Genomic DNA, 21,621 nt, shown 5'->3' on the forward strand with positions numbered 1-21,621 from the left:
AATGCATAAGCAAGGGATAGGGGGGAGAAATGCATGGACAAGGGACAGGGAGAAGACATATATGAGCAAGGGGCTTTGGTGTATATATAAAAACGAAGATTTACATGGTGTACATCCGTGCAGTATACATTGCTTTGCATACGCTCCATATACTGTACATTGCTGCTCTATCTACTCAGTGACCAAACTTGTAAAGGTAGAAAATTGCTAAGTTTTAGGACATTTAGTGTATTGGAACCACACTACCCTTTTAGGTGGCCGAAGACTTGATATTTTGTTGGCGGATCTTCACAATAATGACTGGATCCCTCAAAAAACTCATTCAATGAACCTTGGTGGCCTAAGGGTTAAAAGGATTGAACGTGGTTGACTTCATCTATAGGAGTTTCTATAACCTATAGATACATCAGCCTTCTCCCTTCTACCGTCACATGAACAGACGTATAAAGACAAGGGAAGGTGCTATTGTTTGTGTAAGTTATTCATGGCCGCATCACAGACACCGCTGACATTTACAGCAAAGAGATATGAAGTCACCTTGAGTCAAGCCAGAGCTGAATCACGCCAAGAAGGTAGGGGGGGAAATGAGTGGGCATTTCAGTTTTTGGGTTGAGGAAATAACAATAGGTCAATGTAAAGTGAAGGGGACATGGCCATAGGTCTCTGTCTTGGTCCTGGCCAAAATGTTGTCCTGGTACTTATTCCTGTCTGCCCTCATCTTGTAGGGGCTGAAGGGCAATTTGTCTCGTGGGCCATTCCCTCATCTCTTCTTTTATAAGGAGAATCCTATGGGACTAGTATGGGCTGGCGACTCTTCTCCATGGTTTTCCTTTATAGAGTCATATGGTGTGATTTTGGCTTTCACTTCGATCCAGCCAACCAGTGAAGAGAATACTGATATGTTGGTGTCTTCTGACCCATAGGGACTGACGTGGTCCTACTCCGGCACATGGTCATCGTGTTATTCAGGGATCTTATTTGCTATTCTAGTGAGGCTGGGGACATAGATGGCTGCCAGACGGTATCATCTTGGTGAAAAAACAACCACATTCCATCTCTTCAATCTTTGGTATAACAAGCTCCATCAGTTTGTTCAATATAGAGATCTACCAACAGAAAACTTCAAGTGTACAGAGTATCTTGAAGTCTTCCTATGGTTTAATAAATACGAAGTCATCATTGGACTCCATTAAAGGTTTACCCCCTGAGTCAACTTGGATACAAAACATAAAAAGACGCACTTTTTTTGCACAAATCGTTTGGGCGGAGGGGGGGGAGGGGATGGGACATAAATGTCAGTGCAGGGGATAGGGTGACCGGTGCTGAATAAGTCAGTCTTCATAAATCTCACCCGATATCTTGGAGATCAGTATTGTATAGGGAGCATGGTCACCACTATACTGATATCATGTACACGGTGATATAGACTGCTTCTATATGTCTCTCTTCTGCCCCTTGCTCATGCATATCATCTCCCCACCCCTTACCCATACATCTCTCCTCCCAAGCCTTGATCATGTATCTCTCGACCCTGACCCTTGATCATTCATCTCTCCTCCCACCCCTTGATCATGCATGTCTCTTCCCCGCCTTTGCTCATATATTTCTCCGCCCACCCCTTGCACATGCATCTCTCTTCCTACCCCTTGTGCATGCATGTCTCTTCCCCATCTTTGCTCATGTATTTCTCGTCTCACCTCTCGCTCATGCATTTCTCCTCCCACCCCTTACTCATGCATTTCTCCTCCGACCACACACTCATGCACTTCTCCTCCCACCCCTCACTCATGCATTTCTCCTCCCACCCCTCACTCATGCATTTCTCCTCCCACCCCTTACTCATGCATTTCTCCTCCGACCACACACTCATGCATTTCTCCTCCCACCCCTCACTCATGCATTTCTCCTCCCACCCCTCACTCATGCATTTCTCCTCCCACCCCTCACTCATGCATTTCTCCTCCCACCCCTCACTCATGCATTTCTCCTCCCACCCCTCACTCATGCATTTCTCCTCCCACCCCTCACTCATGCATTTCTCCTCCCACCCCTCGCTCATGCATTTCTCCTCCCACCCCTCGCTCATGCATTTCTCCTTCCACCCCTTGCTCATGCATTTCTCCTCCCACCCCTCGCTCATGCATTTCTCCTCCCACCCCTCGCTCATGCATTTCTCCTTCCACCCCTTGCTCATGCATTTCTCCTCCCACCCCTCGCTCATGTATTTCTCCTCCTTGACCCTTTCCCATGCACGTCTCTTCCCCGCCTTTGCTCATGCATATCTCCTCCCCACACCTTAGACTCTTTGATAACAGAAAGTGACCTGAACACTCTCTCACTGGGTCATAGCTGTCAGCCAAAGATCTTACTTGTTATTTTAGTAAGTATTAAACATGGAGAACTATATATGAGACTTGGTCATCTAGGCCAGGAGGTGGGGTTGGCAGAGTTGGTGGCTGCCTAGGGTGTCATAGAGAAGGGGGCACAATTTATCCAGGCTGCTGATAATGCTTCAGTTTGCAAGAAGACAATGTGCGCTTCCCTTCATTGCAAAAAAGGGACAATTCGTTTTGGCACTTTGGAGGCCAACTTATTTCGGCCACTCATTCTGTTTATGACTGGCCACTGTAGGAAGGCAGATTAGATACGTCCTCTTTGGATATATATCTATAAGGCGTCAGACTCTCAGTACATTAAAAGCTGAGTCATACCCCATCGTACGTCTGTCCTCCTCATCATCTCTCCTTGCCAAAAATAGATCCCATGTCCTGGATCTCTCAGCGCCACCAGCACCGGCAGGTGACGAGTCCATTCACCTCTGAGCGCCGTCACCCCCTCAGATCCATCAATTTTCATGTCTTATTATTCATCATGGCATTGTCATTTGCATATTAAATGAAGGCACTTAGCCTACACATCAATGGACTGCACAAGGATGAGAACAGGAAGTCACTGCGTTCTCCCTGCCTGTAGGTGGCGCCAATACGATGACTTGCCGCATTACTGAACTGAGCCATAAAATAACTTTATGTGATGTCTTACACATCCTCCTGGCGTTCTGATATCTCAAATGTCACTTACTCTTAAGTGCCGGCTGACAAATGAACTGATTCATCAGCGAAGGGTGAAATATGTCTTAGTGCAATTTAGTAATATAAAGCACAATGCTATACACCCCCCACGTGCCATGAATCTTCCATAGTCATAAGACTTGCTCTAAGTAACCATCATCACCGGTGGTAGGCATCATGAAGTATTGATAATATTCAGTAATATATTTAAAGGGGATGTCCACCTTGGCGATAGGACAGTAATAGATGAGGGTCCCGTCTCTCCTACAACCATATATCATTGATTTCACAACGTAATACTTCATTTCCCTGTTGTCAAAATCTGCCAAGAAGTTCTCAATAACAGATAATTAGGTAGAGGTCCCGACCCTGTCTCCCTCAACACCACCCCTGAGGAGCTAGTAAAGGAAGTGGATTGTCAAAATGGACACTCCCTTAATGCAGGGAGTATACAGATACGTATTACCACTCACAAGGAGGCTTAAAGGGATCCTATCATTAAAACTAAATTTTTTCTGCCTACCATTTAGGAATAGCCTTAAGAAAGTCTATTCTTCTTCTAACTTTAGATGTCTTCTCCGTGCCGCCGTTCGGTATATAATCCGGTTTTCGGTAGTATGTAAATGAGTTCTTTCACAGCACTGGGGGCGTCCCCAATGCTGCAAGAGAACTCTCCATCTTCTTCAGGAACGGCCTCTCTGCACTCTGCTCTGTCTTCTTCCGGGGCTTGGCTTCAAACTTCTAGGCCTCGGGATTAGGGCAAGGCCGACTGCACATGCCAGCCCGCCACAAGAAAATGCCCGCTTACACGATATTGTAAGCGGCCATTTACTTGTGGCCGGCAGGCATGCGCAGTCGGCTGCTCAAGGCCTAGAAGTTTGAAGCCACTGCCGGAAGAAGATGCGAAGAAGACCCATTCCTGAAGAAGATGGAGGCGGTGCTGGAGAATTCTCTCGTAGCATTGGGGACGCCCCCAGTCCTGTTTGAGAGCTGGGGCCCGCCCCCAGTGCTGCAAGAGAACTCATTTGCATACAGATGAAAACCGGATTATATACCGAATGGCGGCGCGGAGAAGACATCTAAATGTAGGAGAAGAATAGCCTTTGTTAAGGCTATTCCTACGTGGTAGGCAGAAAAAATTGAGTTTTAATGATAAGATCCCTTTAAGGGGGACTTTTGGTCCCTCGTAATCCTGATCAGTGGGGGGACCCAGCAGGAGATAAGTGTCCATAATGGGACAACCCCTTTAAAGGGTACAAGCACCAGATTAGGATTTATATGGAGAAAATCCAACCCAAAATCTGCATGTATACACATGGAAATCTGCACCGGAAATCCACACAGACTGGTGTAGATTTTCACATGTAGCTTTTGAAGCCCCCCCCCCAAAAAAAATGCAACTGCAAAAAAAATGTTAAATCCACACCAATAGGACTAATTCCTTGCACAAGAAATAACATTTTCATTGATTTTAATGTTAATGGATTATAGCGCAAATTTTCTAAACTGAAATCTACTTGTAATCTTAGTCGTGTGCACTTGTCCTAAAGGTATGTACACGCAATGAGGATATACATGTAGAAAGTCTGCACCGATACCTGCATGCATATGTATGAAATCCATGTGGAAAACCGCACTTACTTGCAGATGAATTTTGGAGCTTTTTTTTCTGCGCTGAAAAAAATAATAATAATTTACATGTTGTGGATTATAAAATCTGTTCCAATGCAGACTACCCGGGTAGCAGCTGCCACAGGGACCAGGACATCAGGGGGTCTGGCGGCAGCCGCTACAGGTTTTTGTTTATTTTTATTTTTGTTTATAATGTACAATCTACATTTTTTCCTATCAGTATGTCTTTGGAGTGTGGGAGGAAATCCACGCAAACACAGGGAGAACATACAAGCACCTTGCAGATGTTGTCCTTGGTGGGATTCGAAGCCAGGGCTCAAGCTCTGCAGGACTGTAGTGCTAACCACTGAGCCACCGTGTTGCTCCTTTTATTTACTTTTTTTTTTAAATTGGCCATTACCTACAGGAGTAACTCCAGCAGGTAACAGGCCCTATTTACTTACTGATCCTTTACGGAGCCAGAATTGGTAAGTGAGGCCGGGGCCTGCGATCCCCACAAATACTATCATACTTTCTTCTTTTCAGACCCCAGAGTATAATGATCGGAGGCTCAGGAGAGGTGAGGTGAATATAAAATACACTATTATTTACCTCTCCTGGCTCCATGTTTTGCGACACAAGCCCTGGCTCAAGTGATGTCTCTTCCATCTTTGAAGATAGCCGACATCAGCAGGGACTGCGAAAGAGTCCAGGATAGGTAAGTAACAGTGTTTTTTATGTTTGTATCCTCTTCTGGGTCTCCAATTATTATACTCTGGAGTCTGAAAAGATCCCAGAGTATAATAATTGTCCGTGGGTGGTCCAAAATGGCATAATACTGTGTGCAAGGGCCACTATGGCACATAATACTGTGTGCAAGGGCCACTATGGGACATAATACTGTGTGCAGGGGCCACTACGGGGCATAAAACTGTGTGCAGGGGCCACTATGGGGGATAATACTGTGTGCAGGGGCCACTATGGGACATAATACTGTGTGCAGGGGCCACTATGGGTATAATACTGTGTGCAGGGGCCACTATGGGACATAATACTGTGTGCAGGGACCACTATGTGGTATAATACTGTGTGCAGGAGCCACTATGGGACATAATACTGTGTGCAGGGGCCACTATGGGACATAATACTGTGTGCAGGGGCCACTATGGGACATAACACTGTGTGCAGTGGCCACTATGGGACATAATACTGTTTGCAGGGGCCACTATGGGGGATAATACTGTTTGCAGGGGCCACTACAGGGCATAATAGTGAGTGCAGTGAAGGGGGGGTCGGTAGGTCAGTCGGGGGTGTTGGTCGGGGGGAGGGCCATGTCAAAAGTTGGCTATGGGGCCCCACCATTCCTAGTTACGCCACTGCTCCAATGGGTCCATTTCAATCCAGAAATAAATCATGGGCATATGAATTAGAATTTTTCATTGACTTTAATGCTAAAATCCGCAGCCTGTAAAGTTATTTCAGTGTTTTTAGTTGTGCTGGTGTGGATTTGCAGTGAGGATCTAGGCAGTAAATCTGCACAAATTTGTACCGAAATCCACATGGAAATCCGTGCAGAAAATCTGTGCAGATTGTTGTGTAGACTTTCAATTAAGTACATGTGGATTTCGGTGCAAATTTTGAAGCCATGTTTTAAAAAAATTCTATGTTGGAATAAATAAATTGACATAAGAAATCTGCATCATGTGCATGCGACATAGAATTTGTCATTGACTTTAATGCTAATCGATTACCGTTTCCGAACGGATTTCTGAGCAGATTTTCCTTGCATGACTCTAAACGTCTTTTACCCTCAGGTACATGCACAATTCAGAATTTGCACAAGAAAAATTGACATGGAAATCCATGCAGAAAATCAGCACCATCCGGCACAGAATTTGGTGCAGATTTTCATACAGAATTTGGTGCAGATTTTCATATAGAATTTGGTGCAGATTTTCATACAGAATTTGGTGCAAATTTTTATACAGAATTTGGTGCAGATTTTTATAGAAAATTTCATGCAGATTTTCATATAGGATTTGGTGCAGATTTTCATACAGAATTTGGTGCAGATTTTCATACAGAATTTGGTGCAGATTTTCATATAGAATTTGGTGCAGATTTTCATACAGAATTTGGTGCAGATTTTTATACAGAATTTGGTGCAGATTTTCATACAGAATTTGATGCAGAATTTCATACAGAATTTGGTGCAGATTTTTATACAGAATTTGGTGCAGATTTTCATACAGAATTTGATGCAGAATTTCATACAGAATTTAGTGCAGATTTTCATATAGAATTTGGTGCAGATTTTCATACAGAATTTGGTGCAGATTTTCATACAGAATTTGGTGCAGATTTTTATACAGAATTTGGTGCAAATTTTTATACAGATTTTGGTGTAGATTTTTATAGAAAATTTCATGCAGATTTTCATACAGAATTTGATGCAGATTTTCATATAGAATTTGGTGCAGATTTTCATACAGAATTTGGTGCAGATTTTCATATAGAATTTGGTGCAGATTTTCATACAGAATTTGGTGCAAATTTTTATACAGAATTTGGTGCAGATTTTTATAGAAAATTTCATGCAGATTTTCATATAGGATTTGGTGCAGATTTTCATACAGAATTTGGTGCAGATTTTCATACAGAATTTGGTGCAGATTTTCATATAGAATTTGGTGCAGATTTTCATACAGAATTTGGTGCAGATTTTTATACAGAATTTGGTGCAGATTTTCATACAGAATTTGATGCAGAATTTCATACAGAATTTGGTGCAGATTTTCATACAGAATTTGGTGCAGATTTTCATACAGAATTTGGTGCAGATTTTCATATAGAATTTGGTGCAGATTTTCATACAGAATTTGGTGCAGATTTTTATACAGAATTTGGTGCAGATTTTCATACAGAATTTGATGCAGAATTTCATACAGAATTTAGTGCAGATTTTCATATAGAATTTGGTGCAGATTTTCATACAGAATTTGGTGCAGATTTTCATACAGAATTTGGTGCAGATTTTTATACAGAATTTGGTGCAAATTTTTATACAGATTTTGGTGTAGATTTTTATAGAAAATTTCATGCAGATTTTCATACAGAATTTGATGCAGATTTTCATATAGAATTTGGTGCAGATTTTCATACAGAATTTGGTGCAGATTTTCATATAGAATTTGGTGCAGATTTTCATACAGAATTTGGTGCAAATTTTTATACAGAATTTGGTGCAGATTTTTATAGAAAATTTCATGCAGATTTTCATATAGGATTTGGTGCAGATTTCCATACAGAATTTGGTGCAGATTTTCATACAGAATTTGGTGGATTTTCATATAGAATTTGGTGCAGATTTTTATACAGAATTTGGTGCAGATTTTCATACAGAATTTGATGCAGAATTTCATACAGAATTTAGTGCAGATTTTCATACAGCATTTGGTGCAGATTTTCATACAGAATTTGGTTCAGATTTTTATACAGAATTTGGTGCAGATTTTCATACAGAATTTGGTGCAGAATTTCATACAGAATTTGGTGCAGATTTTCATATAGAATTTGGTGCAGATTTTCATACAGAATTTGGTGCAGATTTTCATACAGAATTTGGTGCAGATTTTCATACAGAATTTGGTGCAAATTTTTATACAGAATTTGGTGCAGATTTTTATAGAAAATTTCATGCAGATTTTCATATAGGATTTGGTGCAGATTTTCATACAGAATTTGGTGCAGATTTTCATACAGAATTTGGTGCAGATTTTCATATAGAATTTGGTGCAGATTTTCATACAGAATTTGGTGCAGATTTTTATACAGAATTTGGTGCAGATTTTCATACAGAATTTGATGCAGAATTTCATCCAGAATTTGGTGCAGATTTTCATACAGAATTTGGTGCAGATTTTCATACAGAATTTGGTGCAGATTTTCATATAGAATTTGGTGCAGATTTTCATACAGAATTTGGTGCAGATTTTTATACAGAATTTGGTGCAGATTTTCATACAGAATTTGATGCAGAATTTCATACAGAATTTAGTGCAGATTTTCATATAGAATTTGGTGCAGATTTTCATACAGAATTTGGTGCAGATTTTCATACAGAATTTGGTGCAGATTTTTATACAGAATTTGGTGCAAATTTTTATACAGAATTTGGTGTAGATTTTTATAGAAAATTTCATGCAGATTTTCATACAGAATTTGATGCAGATTTTCATATAGAATTTGGTGCAGATTTTCATACAGAATTTGGTGCAGATTTTCATATAGAATTTGGTGCAGATTTTCATACAGAATTTGGTGCAAATTTTTATACAGAATTTGGTGCAGATTTTTATAGAAAATTTCATGCAGATTTTCATATAGGATTTGATGCAGATTTCCATACAGAATTTGGTGCAGATTTTCATACAGAATTTGGTGGATTTTCATATAGAATTTGGTGCAGATTTTTATACAGAATTTGGTGCAGATTTTCATACAGAATTTGATGCAGATTTTCATACAGAATTTAGTGCAGATTTTCATACAGCATTTGGTGCAGATTTTCATACAGAATTTGGTGCAGATTTTTATACAGAATTTGGTGCAGATTTTCATACAGAATTTGGTGCAGAATTTCATACAGAATTTGGTGCAGATTTTCATATAGAATTTGGTGCAGATTTTCATACAGAATTTGGTGCAGATTTTCATACAGAATTTGGTGCAGATTTTTATACAGAATTGGGTGCAGATTTTTATACAGAATTGGGTGCAGATTTTTATAGAGAATTCCATGCAGATTTTCATACAGAATTTGGTGCAGATTTTCATACAGGATTTGGTGCAGATTTTCATACAGGATTTGGTGCAGATTTTCACACAGAATTTGGTGCAGATTTTTATAGAGAATTCCATGCAGATTTTCATACAGAATTTGGTGCAGATTTTCATACAGGATTTGGTGCAGATTTTCATAACAGGATTTGGTGCAGATTTTCACACAGAATTTGGTGCAGATTTTCATACAGAATTTGGTGGATTTTCATTCAGAATTTGATGCAGATTTTCATACAGAATTTGGTGCAGATTTTCATACAGAATTTGGTGCACATTTCAGAATATAAATTTCAAAAATAAATAAATTGACGTGAAAAATCTGCATCACGTTCATGAGAAATAGAGAATGGATCACTCAATGAAAAATGTGCATGTGTGTGTGTGCATGTAACCTATAGAAAAAAAAATATATTTCACCTATCCAAAAGTGCACCAGTCCCCACCAGTTGTTAGAATGTGGTACCCAGGTCCCCCCATTACCCCCAGATTTGTCTATGGGGGTGACAGAAACAGTCAAGTGTTACATTGTAATTTTTACCCAACCTTGTAGGAGCCAAGGGTCGTGGACTAGCCTGTTGCAACTCTCTAAATAACCATATTAGATTGCAAGTTTCTTGTTGCACCCTCTCAGTCACGATCTACACTATACATTTACATTATACACCGCAATCTAGTACACAATATAACCAGGTACTTCACAACTCAGCATCCTATCAATAGAAGACATAAGCAATGTAAAATACAGGATATTAACCCAGCGTGAACGTTCTCTCCAGCAATTAAGTCTATCCTACCCCCCTCCACCATCTAAAATTGCATACTTCCCCTCGCCGGCTGCCTGTATACAATGGGTGTGTAGTCATTATTAGGAATACATCTGTAGCTTTCTCTCTCTCTCTCTCGCTCTCTTTCCCTCGCTCCCTCACACACACATCCACACGCACAATGTGACATCACTCAGTACAAAGGGTGGAGTGAGTGAGACCACATTGAAATCAGTTCTGTCTGTAGGGGAAGGGAATTTCTTTGCAGACAACAGCAGTAGCAGCAGCAGGAGAATCTATCAGCTCAGCCACATCCACCCCGGCTGGCATAAAACCACCGAGGAACACGCCAGTGTACCAGACGAGCAGCAGAGCTAACCATCGACTCCTAAAGTACACCGAGGACTTGGTCCTGGTCTTGGCTGGAGAAGTTATCACCACCCTGACATACCACAACATCACTTTATCGGCTTGACGACAAGGAGACGGTAGGACGGATGGACGTTTTGTGGGTTGTTGGATGGGGTTAAGGCAAGGAGGAAACCGGGGCAAGGGATGGCGGCACAAAAGGGGTGTGTTGGGAGTGGCACGGGGACAGTTTTGGCACAAACCGGCTTCGTCGTCTCTGCTTCCCATTCTAAGACTTGTCGTATCTTAATATGAAACCCATGTTTAGTCATCAGTTTAGCAGAACTTTAGGTGATGGAGCTAGGTCTTCTCATGTTAGTCAACTTTGCCTCGGAGACACTTCCACGTCTTTGATGAAACAGTTGACAAGCCTTGGAAATTTGGGGCTGGTCTGCCATCCCCCCGGGTGTGGATGATTGGAAAGGGGATGGAAAGAACTCTTGTGAGATCTCTTAGAGATGCTTTGGGATGAGGGAACTTTTTTGAAGGCATCTGGTAGACTTTGTAGGTCAATAATTTAGGAGAAGAGGTTGATGTTACTTATTGTCTTCTGTATACTGATATATATCAATGATGTTTCTACTGGGTCGAATACCAATAGACTGATGACGTTTCTGTCTGATACTGATATATCAATGGCATTTCTATTGGGTTTGATACTGATATATTGATGACTTTTCTGTTGAGTCTGATACCATTGATTGATGATTCTTGATGTTTCTTTTGGGTCTGACACTGATATAGATCGCGTTTGTGTTGGGTTTGACACCAATATATCAATGACGTTTCAAATGGGTTTGATGCCAATGATGTTTCTGTTGGGTCTGATACCGATGTGTACAGTAGATGATATTTCTGTTGAGTTTGACATCAATATGTACAGTAGATGATATTTCCATTGAGTCCGATAAGTACAGTAGATGACATTTGCGTTGTGTTTGATACCGATATGTACAGTAGATGACATTTATGTTGCTTTTCACACCAATATGTACAGTAGGTGACATTTCGGTTGAGTCTGATACCGATATGTACAGTAGATGACATTTCTGTTGGGTGAGGTACTAATAGATACTACTTATAGGTTGGACCTGATGGACATGTGTCTTCATCCAACCTTATCTACTACAGTATGTTATGTTACTATGATATATTGATGACAATTCTGTTGGGTCTGATACTGATATATTACATTTCTGTTGGGTCCGATACCAACATATAGATGTCAGTTTTGTTGAGTCCGATACTGATAGGTACTGCTTGTAGTTTGGACTTCACGGACATGTGTCTTCTTCATCCCACCTTATCGACTACAGTATATTACTATGTTACTATGATATATGGGATCTGATACCAATATATAGATGACGTTTCCGATACTGATGTATTGATGACGTTTCTGCTGAATTTAACACCGATATATGAATGACCTTCAAGCCAACTAGGACTGATACTATATTAGATTAGGAAGTAGTTTGGGGTGTTATTAAGTATCGAGCTAACATGCTTCCACCCATTTCCTCCCTGTCTCGATATTGGTCTTCAGCAGCCTCCCGCTACATGCTTTAGTGTCCTGAGGAATCAATGCACAAGTCACATTCGGAAGTTTGGGCGTGGGATAGGGAGAGACAGCACAGAGCAGCCTGACAAACCCACTTCCTATAAGCATTGAACATGCAATACAATAGACTCTCCGGTGTATTCCAGCATACTCGGTCTCATCTAGCAAAGTCACGCTCGTACACAAGAGGCTGATCCTTCCATGCAACATCAAATAAATAACCCGGCAACACGGCAGATGTAAAATGCGTTACTCATAAATATTAGACAGGGTAATGGCACGCAGCGTGCATGATCCAGCTGTAAAATATGTACAGTACGTAACACACTTAAAGGGGAAGCTGCAGAATACTGTGCAGTCATCTATAGAGACCTGATAGAGGAACCTTACTTATATAGAGAAGCAATGACCAAGTAACTAAGATAGCCAGCTTATAGGTGGTGGTAGACCAGTCAAGGTCCAGGTGTCCAGTTGATGACTTTACATTCCCAGTGGGACTATGGATCACGGCTGACACTATAGGACAAGGTATCAAGGGTGTAGTTAGGATAACAATGGCACACTAGTCTAGATAGTATATACTATTTAACATAAAGTCAGGACAGGAAAGGGTTAAGAATTCCAACTCATGAGGGCCGACATGTGACCATAAGTGGGGGCATTGATTTAGGAAGCCAAACCTAAACTAGTTCTGTCACTAGGCTTATTGCTATTTCCTGTTTGCTAGCACATCCATAGGGGGCCGTAGACATGAGGCAGTAGTCAGCTGGTATCGTCTATCTGACATTCAGTGGCCATCTCATAGATATCGCAGGATGGTCAGTAGGTACCAACGTTACCTGCCAACATTGTGCCATCAACAGTTAGACTACGCCACTGGATTGGGCTCATGGAAAAAGTTGCATCTTGCCTGTGGCGGCCAGTGATTGCTTATTCTCATTAACTGCATGGAAGCGGTGCAAGCCAAAATACCCCATGGGAAGTACCAGACACAAATCAGTCACTAACAGTGCCATAGCCCCCCATAAACAGTTCCAGAAACTGGGTCTTCACTAATAGTTCCAAAGTACCTTCATAAACAGGGTCAGCCATAGTGCCCTCATAAGTAGTGCCTCTAGTGACAGTGCCAAAGTGCCCTCATAATCAATGTCATAAAAAGTGTCATTATTTAGTGTGCCAAACAGAATACCCCATCCGAAGGCTCTTCACTAATAGTGCCAAAGTGTCCTCATAAACAGTGGCAGCCTCAGTGCCTTAACTAACAGTGGTAAAGTGTCCTCATAAACAGTGCCAGCCTTAGTGCCTTCACTAAGAGTGCTAAAGTGCCCCATAAACAGTGCCAGCCTCAGTGCCTTCACTAAGAGTGCTAAAGTGCCCCATAAACAGTGCCAGCCTTAGTGCCTTCACTAAGAGTGCTAAAGTGCCCCATAAACAGTGCTAGCCTTAGTGCCTTCACTAAGAGTGCTAAAGTGCCCCATAAACAGTGCCAGCCTCAGTGCCTTCAATAACAGTGCTAAAGTGCCCCATAAACAGTGCCAGCTTCAGTGCCTTCAGTAACAGTGCTAAACTGCCCCATAAACAGTGCCAGCCGTAGTGCCTTCACTAAGAGTGCTAAAGTGCCCCATAAACAGTGCCAGCCTCAGTGCCTTCAGAAACAGTGCTAAACTGCCCCATAAACAGTGGCAGCCTTAGTGCCTTCACTAAGAGTGCTAAAGTCCCCCATAAACAGTGCCAGCCTTAGTGCCTTCACTATGATTGCTAAAGTGCCCCATAAACAGTGCCAGCCTCAGTGCCTTCACTAACAGTGGGAAAGTGTCCTCATAAACAGTGCCAGCCTCAGTGCCTTCACTGACAGTGCTAAAGTGCCCCATAAACAGTGCCAGCCTCAGTGCCTTTACTAACAGTGCTAAAGTACCCCATAAACAGTGCCAGCCTCAGTGCCTTCACTAACAGTGGTAAATTGTCCTCATAAACAGTGCCAGCCTCAGTGCCTTCACTAACAGTGCTAAAGTGCCCCATAACCAGTGCCAGCCTCAGTGTCTTCACTAACAGTGTCAGGGCACAATATTCTCTATCATATATCATTCCCATAGAGCTGTGATGTGAACGTCCTTTATAGGGCAGCTCAGAGGACCCCCAGAGGGAGTAGCGGCTGAGGTCCTTCAGCTACACATGTGTTTCAACTTCTCTCATAACATCTGTTTCCTCTGAGAGGAAGACGGTGCCCAGAGTTCCAGAAGAGCGGGAACTCATAATGATTTAATAAGGGCTCTCCATCACTGTCCACTTCCAACAATTCCTTTATATCAGAAGCTGATCACTGTGTATAATCACGATCAGCTCTGGTTTAGGAAGCAGCAGCAGGTGTTCAACTTACCTACAGCTCCCCCACAGGAGTGAATGAAGCATTACAGTGTGTCTATTGATTGAGATTTTTTTCTCTAATCATTTTTTTTTCAGATAGTATTTTTTTTTTATTCAATTTTCTGTACATTGAATTTATCTTCTGCTGTGTTAATAACATTTAGTGATTGGGTTAAAAAAATTGGCAATTTTTAATGCTTAATTCCTTTTAAGTCCGAGCCCTGCCCCGGCTTATTGCAAAATAACACTTCTCCATCACCATCCCTGCTTATTACAGAATACTTTCCATCCATTCCCCTGCTTATTACAGAATACTTTCCATCCATTCCCCTGCTTATTACAGAATAATACTTCTCCAGCCCCGCCCCAGCTTATTACAGAATAATACTTCTCCAGCCCACCACTGCTTTGTAACAGGATACTTATCCAGCCCCACCCCTGCTTATTACAGAATAATAATTCTCCAGCCCCACCCCTGCTTATTACAGAATAATAATTCTCCAGCCCCACCCCTGCTTATTACAGAATAATACTTCTCCAGCCCACCACTGCTTTGTGACAGGATACTTATCCAGCCCCACCCCTGCTTATTGCAGAATAATACTTCTTCAGCCCTGCCCCGGCTTATTACAGAATAATACTTCTCCAGCCCCACCCCTGCTTATTACAGAATAATACTTCTCCAGCCCTGCCCCTGCTTATTACAGAATAATACTTCTCCAGCCTCGCCCCTGCTTATTATAGAATAATACTTCTCCAGCCACACCCCTGCTTATTACAAAATAATACTTCTCCAGCCCTGCCCCTGCTTATTACAGAATAATACTTCTCCAGCCTCGCCCCTGCTTATTATAGAATAATACTTCTCCAGCCCCACCCCTGCTTATTACAGAATAATACTTCTCCAGCCCACCACTGCTTTGTGACATGATACTTATCCAGCCCCACCCCTGCTTATTGCAGAATAATACTTCTTCAGCCCTGCTCCTGCTTATTACAGAATAATACTTCTCCAACCCTGCCCCTGTTTATCAAATAATAATACTTCTCCAGCCCTGCCCCTGCTTATTACAGAATAATGCATCTCCACCCTTGTTCCTGCTTATTACAGAATACTTCACCATATAAGCCCCTGCATATTACAGAATACTTCTCCAGCCCCACCACTACTTATTACAGAATAATACTTTTTCAGTCTCATCCCTGCTTATTACAGAATAATTCTTCTCTACCCTTGCCCCTGTTTATCACAGAATACTTCTCCAGACCCACCCCTACTTATTACAGAATAATACTTCTCCAGTCCTGTCCTTGCTTATTAAAGAATAATATTTCTCTAGCCCCGCCCCTGCTTATTACAGAATACTATTTCTTCAGCCCAGCCCCTGGTTATTGTGAATTATACTACTCCAGCCCCACCTGTGCTTATTACAGAATAATACTTCTCCAGCCCCACCCCTGCTTATTACAGAATAATACTTCTCCAGCCCCACCCCTTCCTATTACAGAATAATACTTCTCCAGCCCTGCCCCTGCATATTACAGAATAATACTTCTCCAGACCCACCCCTGCTTATTACAGAATAGTACTTCTCCAGCCCTGCCCCTGCTTATTACAGAATAATACTTCTTCAGCCCCACCCCTGCTTATTGTAAATAATACTTCTCCAGCCCCACCCCTGCTTATGACAGAATACTTCTCCAGCCCCGCCCCTGCTTATTGTAAATAATACCTCTCCTGCCCCGCCCCTTGTTAGTGCAGAATAATACTGCTGCAGAATTAATGTAATATTTAGAGATCTGCCTCCCCTTGGGCCGCACTCAGTATCCTGCCAGATTAACATCGCACTGTGAGGATATTTTTGTACATTAGCGACATTAATAGAACATTCCATCATAATTCATTTTCCCAGATTGATCTCACAAGTTCTCTCTCCTTTGGGGACCTTAAAACCCTGATGCATGTGACAGACGCAGCTTGTGTTTTCTCCATGAGGCAGCTGCAGCTGGGCCGGGACTGAGAGTGTTAAACAAGGCATTGAGACTGAATGAATTAAAGGCATCCAGCTTCCTTCAGTGTAACATTAGCAGGCCAGCCATGTAGAGATAACGCTGGTATTACACAGCCGGCAGGAAGCGAGACTGATTGTCACACTGTGAGGCACAAGAATTTAGGATTTCAGCACAGGAAGAAACAAGTTAGTTAGGGAGGAAAGGAGGGGGGTGCAGTCGGCCGTGACCTATTTTCAGGGTACTGTACCCTTAAGAACTTGGTTAATTAATCACAAAGCTGAGTAACAACTCCTGACCTATATATGAGGTATATCACAGCCGAATCCTTACATTATACCAAGCAAGCCCACTCTGGTGAGGTATATGGGGCCTGTATATGGGCCAGTTTACAAAAGACCCCTAATTTAGGCCATATTAGAACATTGTACTTGTTCTTAAAGGGATTCTCCAGAATTAGAAAAACATGGCTGCTTTCTGACAACCAACACCATTACTGTAATGATAATAATAATAATAATAATAATAATAATAGGTGTGGTGCTGTTTGTCAGGAAGCAGCCATGTTTTTCTAATTCTAGAGAATCCCTTTAAAGGGGCTCTATCAGCAAAATTATGCATAATTTTGCTGATAGAGCCCCTTTAAACAGCACCACACCTGTCCATAGGTTGTGTCTGGTATTACAGATGCAGTACCACACACAACCGGTGGAAAGGCATGGTGCTGTTTATGAAAGAAAGCTATCATATTTATTTATATGGACCACCCCCTTAGGGCTTGTTCTCACAGGGCAAGAGGGGGCAGATTTTGGCACTGAATCCACGTCAGACTCCGCCCCCTCACAATAGAGGTCTATGTAGACCGCTAGATTCCTTTTTTCCATGAGCGGTATGCTCACAGAAAAAAGAAGCGAGCTGTCATTTCTTCAGGCGGATTCCACGGCTGAGTCAGCCCCGGCCTCCGCCCTGTGACAGCACCCTCTGGACTAGACCCATTCATTTGAGCCTACTCCGGAGGGGTAGCATATTTTGGGGACTGCATATTTTGGTCCTGATTCTGATGCAGGAAGCCGCTTCAGATTTGGACCAAAATGCGCCTGCCACGACTGTTGCGGCTTCCGACAGTTGCGGCAGGCGCATTTCGGTCCAATTCTGATGCGGCTTCCCGCATCAGAATCAGGACCAAAATACGCAGTCCCGTGCCCCGTGTGAACATGGCTCATAAAACCACACCCCATTTAGGGAGGGCCACACTCACTTTCTTGTGCCAAGGGCCCAAAATGTGCTGGCCACACCCCAAGTCACATGCAAAAATCACTGCTTCCTTGTATTTTCCTACTTTTTTCAGGAGCCTCTCAGTATCCCTTCAAGCCCAGCCTCATACACAGTCTAAAAATTGTGTTGTGGCTTCAGCCATTTCCAAAAAGGTCCTAGAAGCTGAGATATGGGTAGCTGTTTGCTGGCTTTCCTTGCATCTGTCCCTGTGACATGGAGGAGTAGGAGTAATAACCAAATATGTTCTCTCTCCTCGACTCTGGTGACCACTTTATCCTTCCATTTCACGAGCAGCTCGAGGACAACTATAGAGGACTCCACCAAAGAGCTCCGCATATCTCAGCTTCAGTTTCTAAAAATGTAAATTAACTTACGACGGCACTTGGATGACATGACCCCATTCATTGAGTGACGGACGCAAAAATCGGGCCTGTTCTCGTGATCCCATACATGGCCCGTGATAATACATGGTCAAGTATATGATGGCCGACCATAACATTGTGTACAAAGCAGCACAGAGCATTTCAGAAAAGGACTAATGGGACTACCTTATAGCAATGACTACAGATGTGGAGCTGATTTACCTCTCCCCGCTCAATACTCCATTTACGCCCTCTCCCTCCTACGTCCTCTCGATCTAAGTACTTAGTCATTGTCGTGAAGGAAGACGCGCTCTAAGTTTACGTTTGTTTTGGAGTAAACTGCTACTTTCCGATGGCAAGAAACACATTAAGGTAGAAAGCGAAGAAAGATGTATTATCCCGAGGAAAATATAACATTGTGATGTGTGTGGGGGCGTCTCCCTGAAATTTGTGAATGCAGATGGCGGAGTACATGTGCACCTGTAGCGATGATGGAGAGGGGGTTATTACTCTGTAACAGACTTTGCATCTCAATTTTCTGCTTCTTAGGTGTTCTAAGTTGGAAGAACCTTACGAGATTCAGCTTGTGAATATTCAAGGCCTCCAGTTTAGTTTGATACCAATTGGACCCTGAAGTATAAGAAGCCAAGGTCCCATGGAGGTGTAGAAATGAATAAACACTTATACAGACCTTCCCTCGCCTCTCCTAGGCTCCATCACGGTCTTCTTTGGTCATTGTCCGGCCTCTTCTGGCTTACTAGTTGACATAATAGATCTCAGGGATTGCTGAGGCCTGTGATTGGGCCTAAGAGGTCAAGTGGGGCAATTTGACATCATAACACTTTAAAAACAAGTGGCACACACCATTGAGGCATGTGAATGGGCCCCTGGTGCCATGATGTCATCTAGGAGGCAGGAAGATGACTAAGATGACCAAAATGGAACCCAGGAGAGCAGTGACGTAACTAGGAATGGCGACGCCAGAGTATAATAATAAGAGACCGAGGGGGAACACCAACATAAAAAACACTGTCACTTACCTATCCCAGGCTCCACTTGCAGTCCTCGATGGTGTCGGCCATCTTCAATGACGTCCAGGCGTCACATGACTCGGGACAGAGGCCCCGGTCATGTGACGTCAGGGACTTCACACAAGTGGGCCTGAAGCTTGCTCGGAGAGGTAAGTAACAGTGTTTTTTATGTTCCCTTACCTCTCCCGGGCCTCCGATCATTATACTCGGCCCGCGACCTTACTTACCAATCCCAGCCCCTGCCAGGATCGGTAAGTAAATAGGGCCCGTTACCGGCTGGAGTAACTACAGCCGGTAACGGCCTATTAAGCCCCTAATGTCCTGGGCCCTGTGGCAGCTGCTACCGCTGCTACCCCGATAATTACGCCACTGCAAGAGAGGTAAGGAAAGGTGAGTATAAGTGTTTATTACTGCTCCACACTTTCTCTCCTTATAACTCTCTAGGTTCTGAATAGATCTCTTAGTATAATAATAATTCCTCGGTGCCGAACCCCAAAAATTTCTGGTTCAGCTAAAGTCTAGATTTTTGGTAAATTCGTAATGAACCCAGCTCATCTCTGTGTCCTGCTGATAAACAATCCTTCACATCACCGATTGCTGCAACAGAGGGTTGTGATACATTGTAAGAAGCCCTGCACCATATTTCAGCTATTCATTTTCCCTACAGTGCCTCTACAGGAGAAATGAAGTATTGCACTGAAACTTTTTGTCCCCAACGCAATATCTGTACCAGGCCCCCTAAATATAATGTCATACTTAAAGTACTGGTTTCCTCATATGGAAATGAGACACCTTAAGGCCTTCTAAGGTTCTCAGTCTCGGGTGCAGCTGCATCACACTGTGCCTGTTGGGTCATCTGCCACGTCATATTGGCCCACTAGAGTACCAGAGGATTCTCCGGTGGTCCCAGGCTCTAACATAAGAATAGTCCAGCAGAAGCCATTCAAGTTTGAAGGGTATCATGGTCAATGTCCTAGAGTTAGTTGGAGGGCGGACCCCAGAATCGCCAGTGTAATGCAGAGAGTGGTTGGGTCCTCCAGAGCAAGAGATGCCCTTTGAAGGACCAGAATAAAGGATAACCCTCTCATAATCCCAGTGGGTTGTCTAAACCAGTCAGCACCTTTAACCCTTTCCAGTGACTTAGTCGGGGCATCCAATATCTCACTCAATTTACCGATCATGCCCACTTTGCTGGTCCAAATTACATTTGAATATAATCTTTGCTGAGATTTGGACTCCATTTTGGGACCGTGAAAGTGGAGTTTTATTGGTCAGAAAATTTGTAATTCAGACAGAGCAGATCCACTCATCTGTACAAAGCAAATAAAGAAAATGGCTGACAAAGGACTCAACCGAGTCTAGACAAGATTTACAGCAAAAAGGCCAAAAATATTTTGGTTTGGAAATGTTGAGAAGGAAGTGAAGGTCAGATGTGAGAGTAGCCGAACAGATTTTACTTCCTCTATAAAAAACAACTGTCATCCCATACACACTACTGTATCCACAACTGAAAAGCCTTTCCACAGATGGAAGTAGTGCAGCCTCTGTATTAACTCCTTCCTTGCCTCACAAATCAATTTGTGGATATTGAAAAATGAATCCCTTAAATTACTAATCCCCAGTCAGAAGCCAAGTCAATCCCCTAGCTGAAGTCTATACAGATTAGGGCACTGCTTTTGGGGGCCACAAACACCCCAGTGTACAAGAATGCTCACTAGGATATATACACACAGTATATATATATATATATATATATATATATATATATATATATCTGCAGTTTTATAGGTTTTGGGGTAAAACACAAGAGATAACAGCCCAACAAGGTAAGAAGGGCTGCTTGTCTACATGGGAATTTGGGACAGCCATGGGTACCAACACTTGTTCTTAGGGGAAAAAGAGACACTTTTTGTGTCTTGCTGCTTCTTAGTAAATGTCTATGAGTAAATTATGGTTACCTCTAATGTACAGCCATTTTAACATATTGTTGGGTCCTGCTCTAAAGGTCGAACTAATGCCTGTTTAATTCCATCTATATAGTTCAATGTCACCTTAGTGGCCTCCACATAATATATTGCTCCTTTTGTAGATCCACACAGTATAGTGCTCCTTTAGTACCTATAATGCCCACTTTATGAACCCAATGCATTATAATGCTCCCTTTGTGGCCTTCACACAGTATAATGCCCACTTTATGGCCTTAGTGCATTATAGTGCCCCCTTTGTGATGTCCACACAATATAATGCCTCCTTTCTGGCTTCCACACAATATAATGCCTCCTTTCTGGCTTCCACACAATATAATGCCTCCTTTCTGGCTTC

At 42.5% G+C, this 21,621-nt stretch overlaps 1 protein-coding gene across 1 annotated transcript in view; it reads left to right on the plus strand.

Annotated features, from left to right (window-relative positions):
• Positions 1–10,448: 10,448 nt before the first annotated feature.
• PEA15 (proliferation and apoptosis adaptor protein 15) overlaps positions 10,449–21,621 on the plus strand; it is a 71,893-nt gene continuing 60,720 nt past the window's right edge. The window contains exon 1 of the mRNA XM_075283264.1: positions 10,449–10,776. The gene's annotated coding sequence lies outside the window, so the exon portion shown is untranslated. The remainder of the gene's footprint in view (positions 10,777–21,621) is intronic.

This window comes from Leptodactylus fuscus, chromosome 7 (assembly GCF_031893055.1).
Source record: "Leptodactylus fuscus isolate aLepFus1 chromosome 7, aLepFus1.hap2, whole genome shotgun sequence".
Taxonomy (NCBI): Eukaryota; Metazoa; Chordata; class Amphibia; order Anura; family Leptodactylidae; genus Leptodactylus; species Leptodactylus fuscus.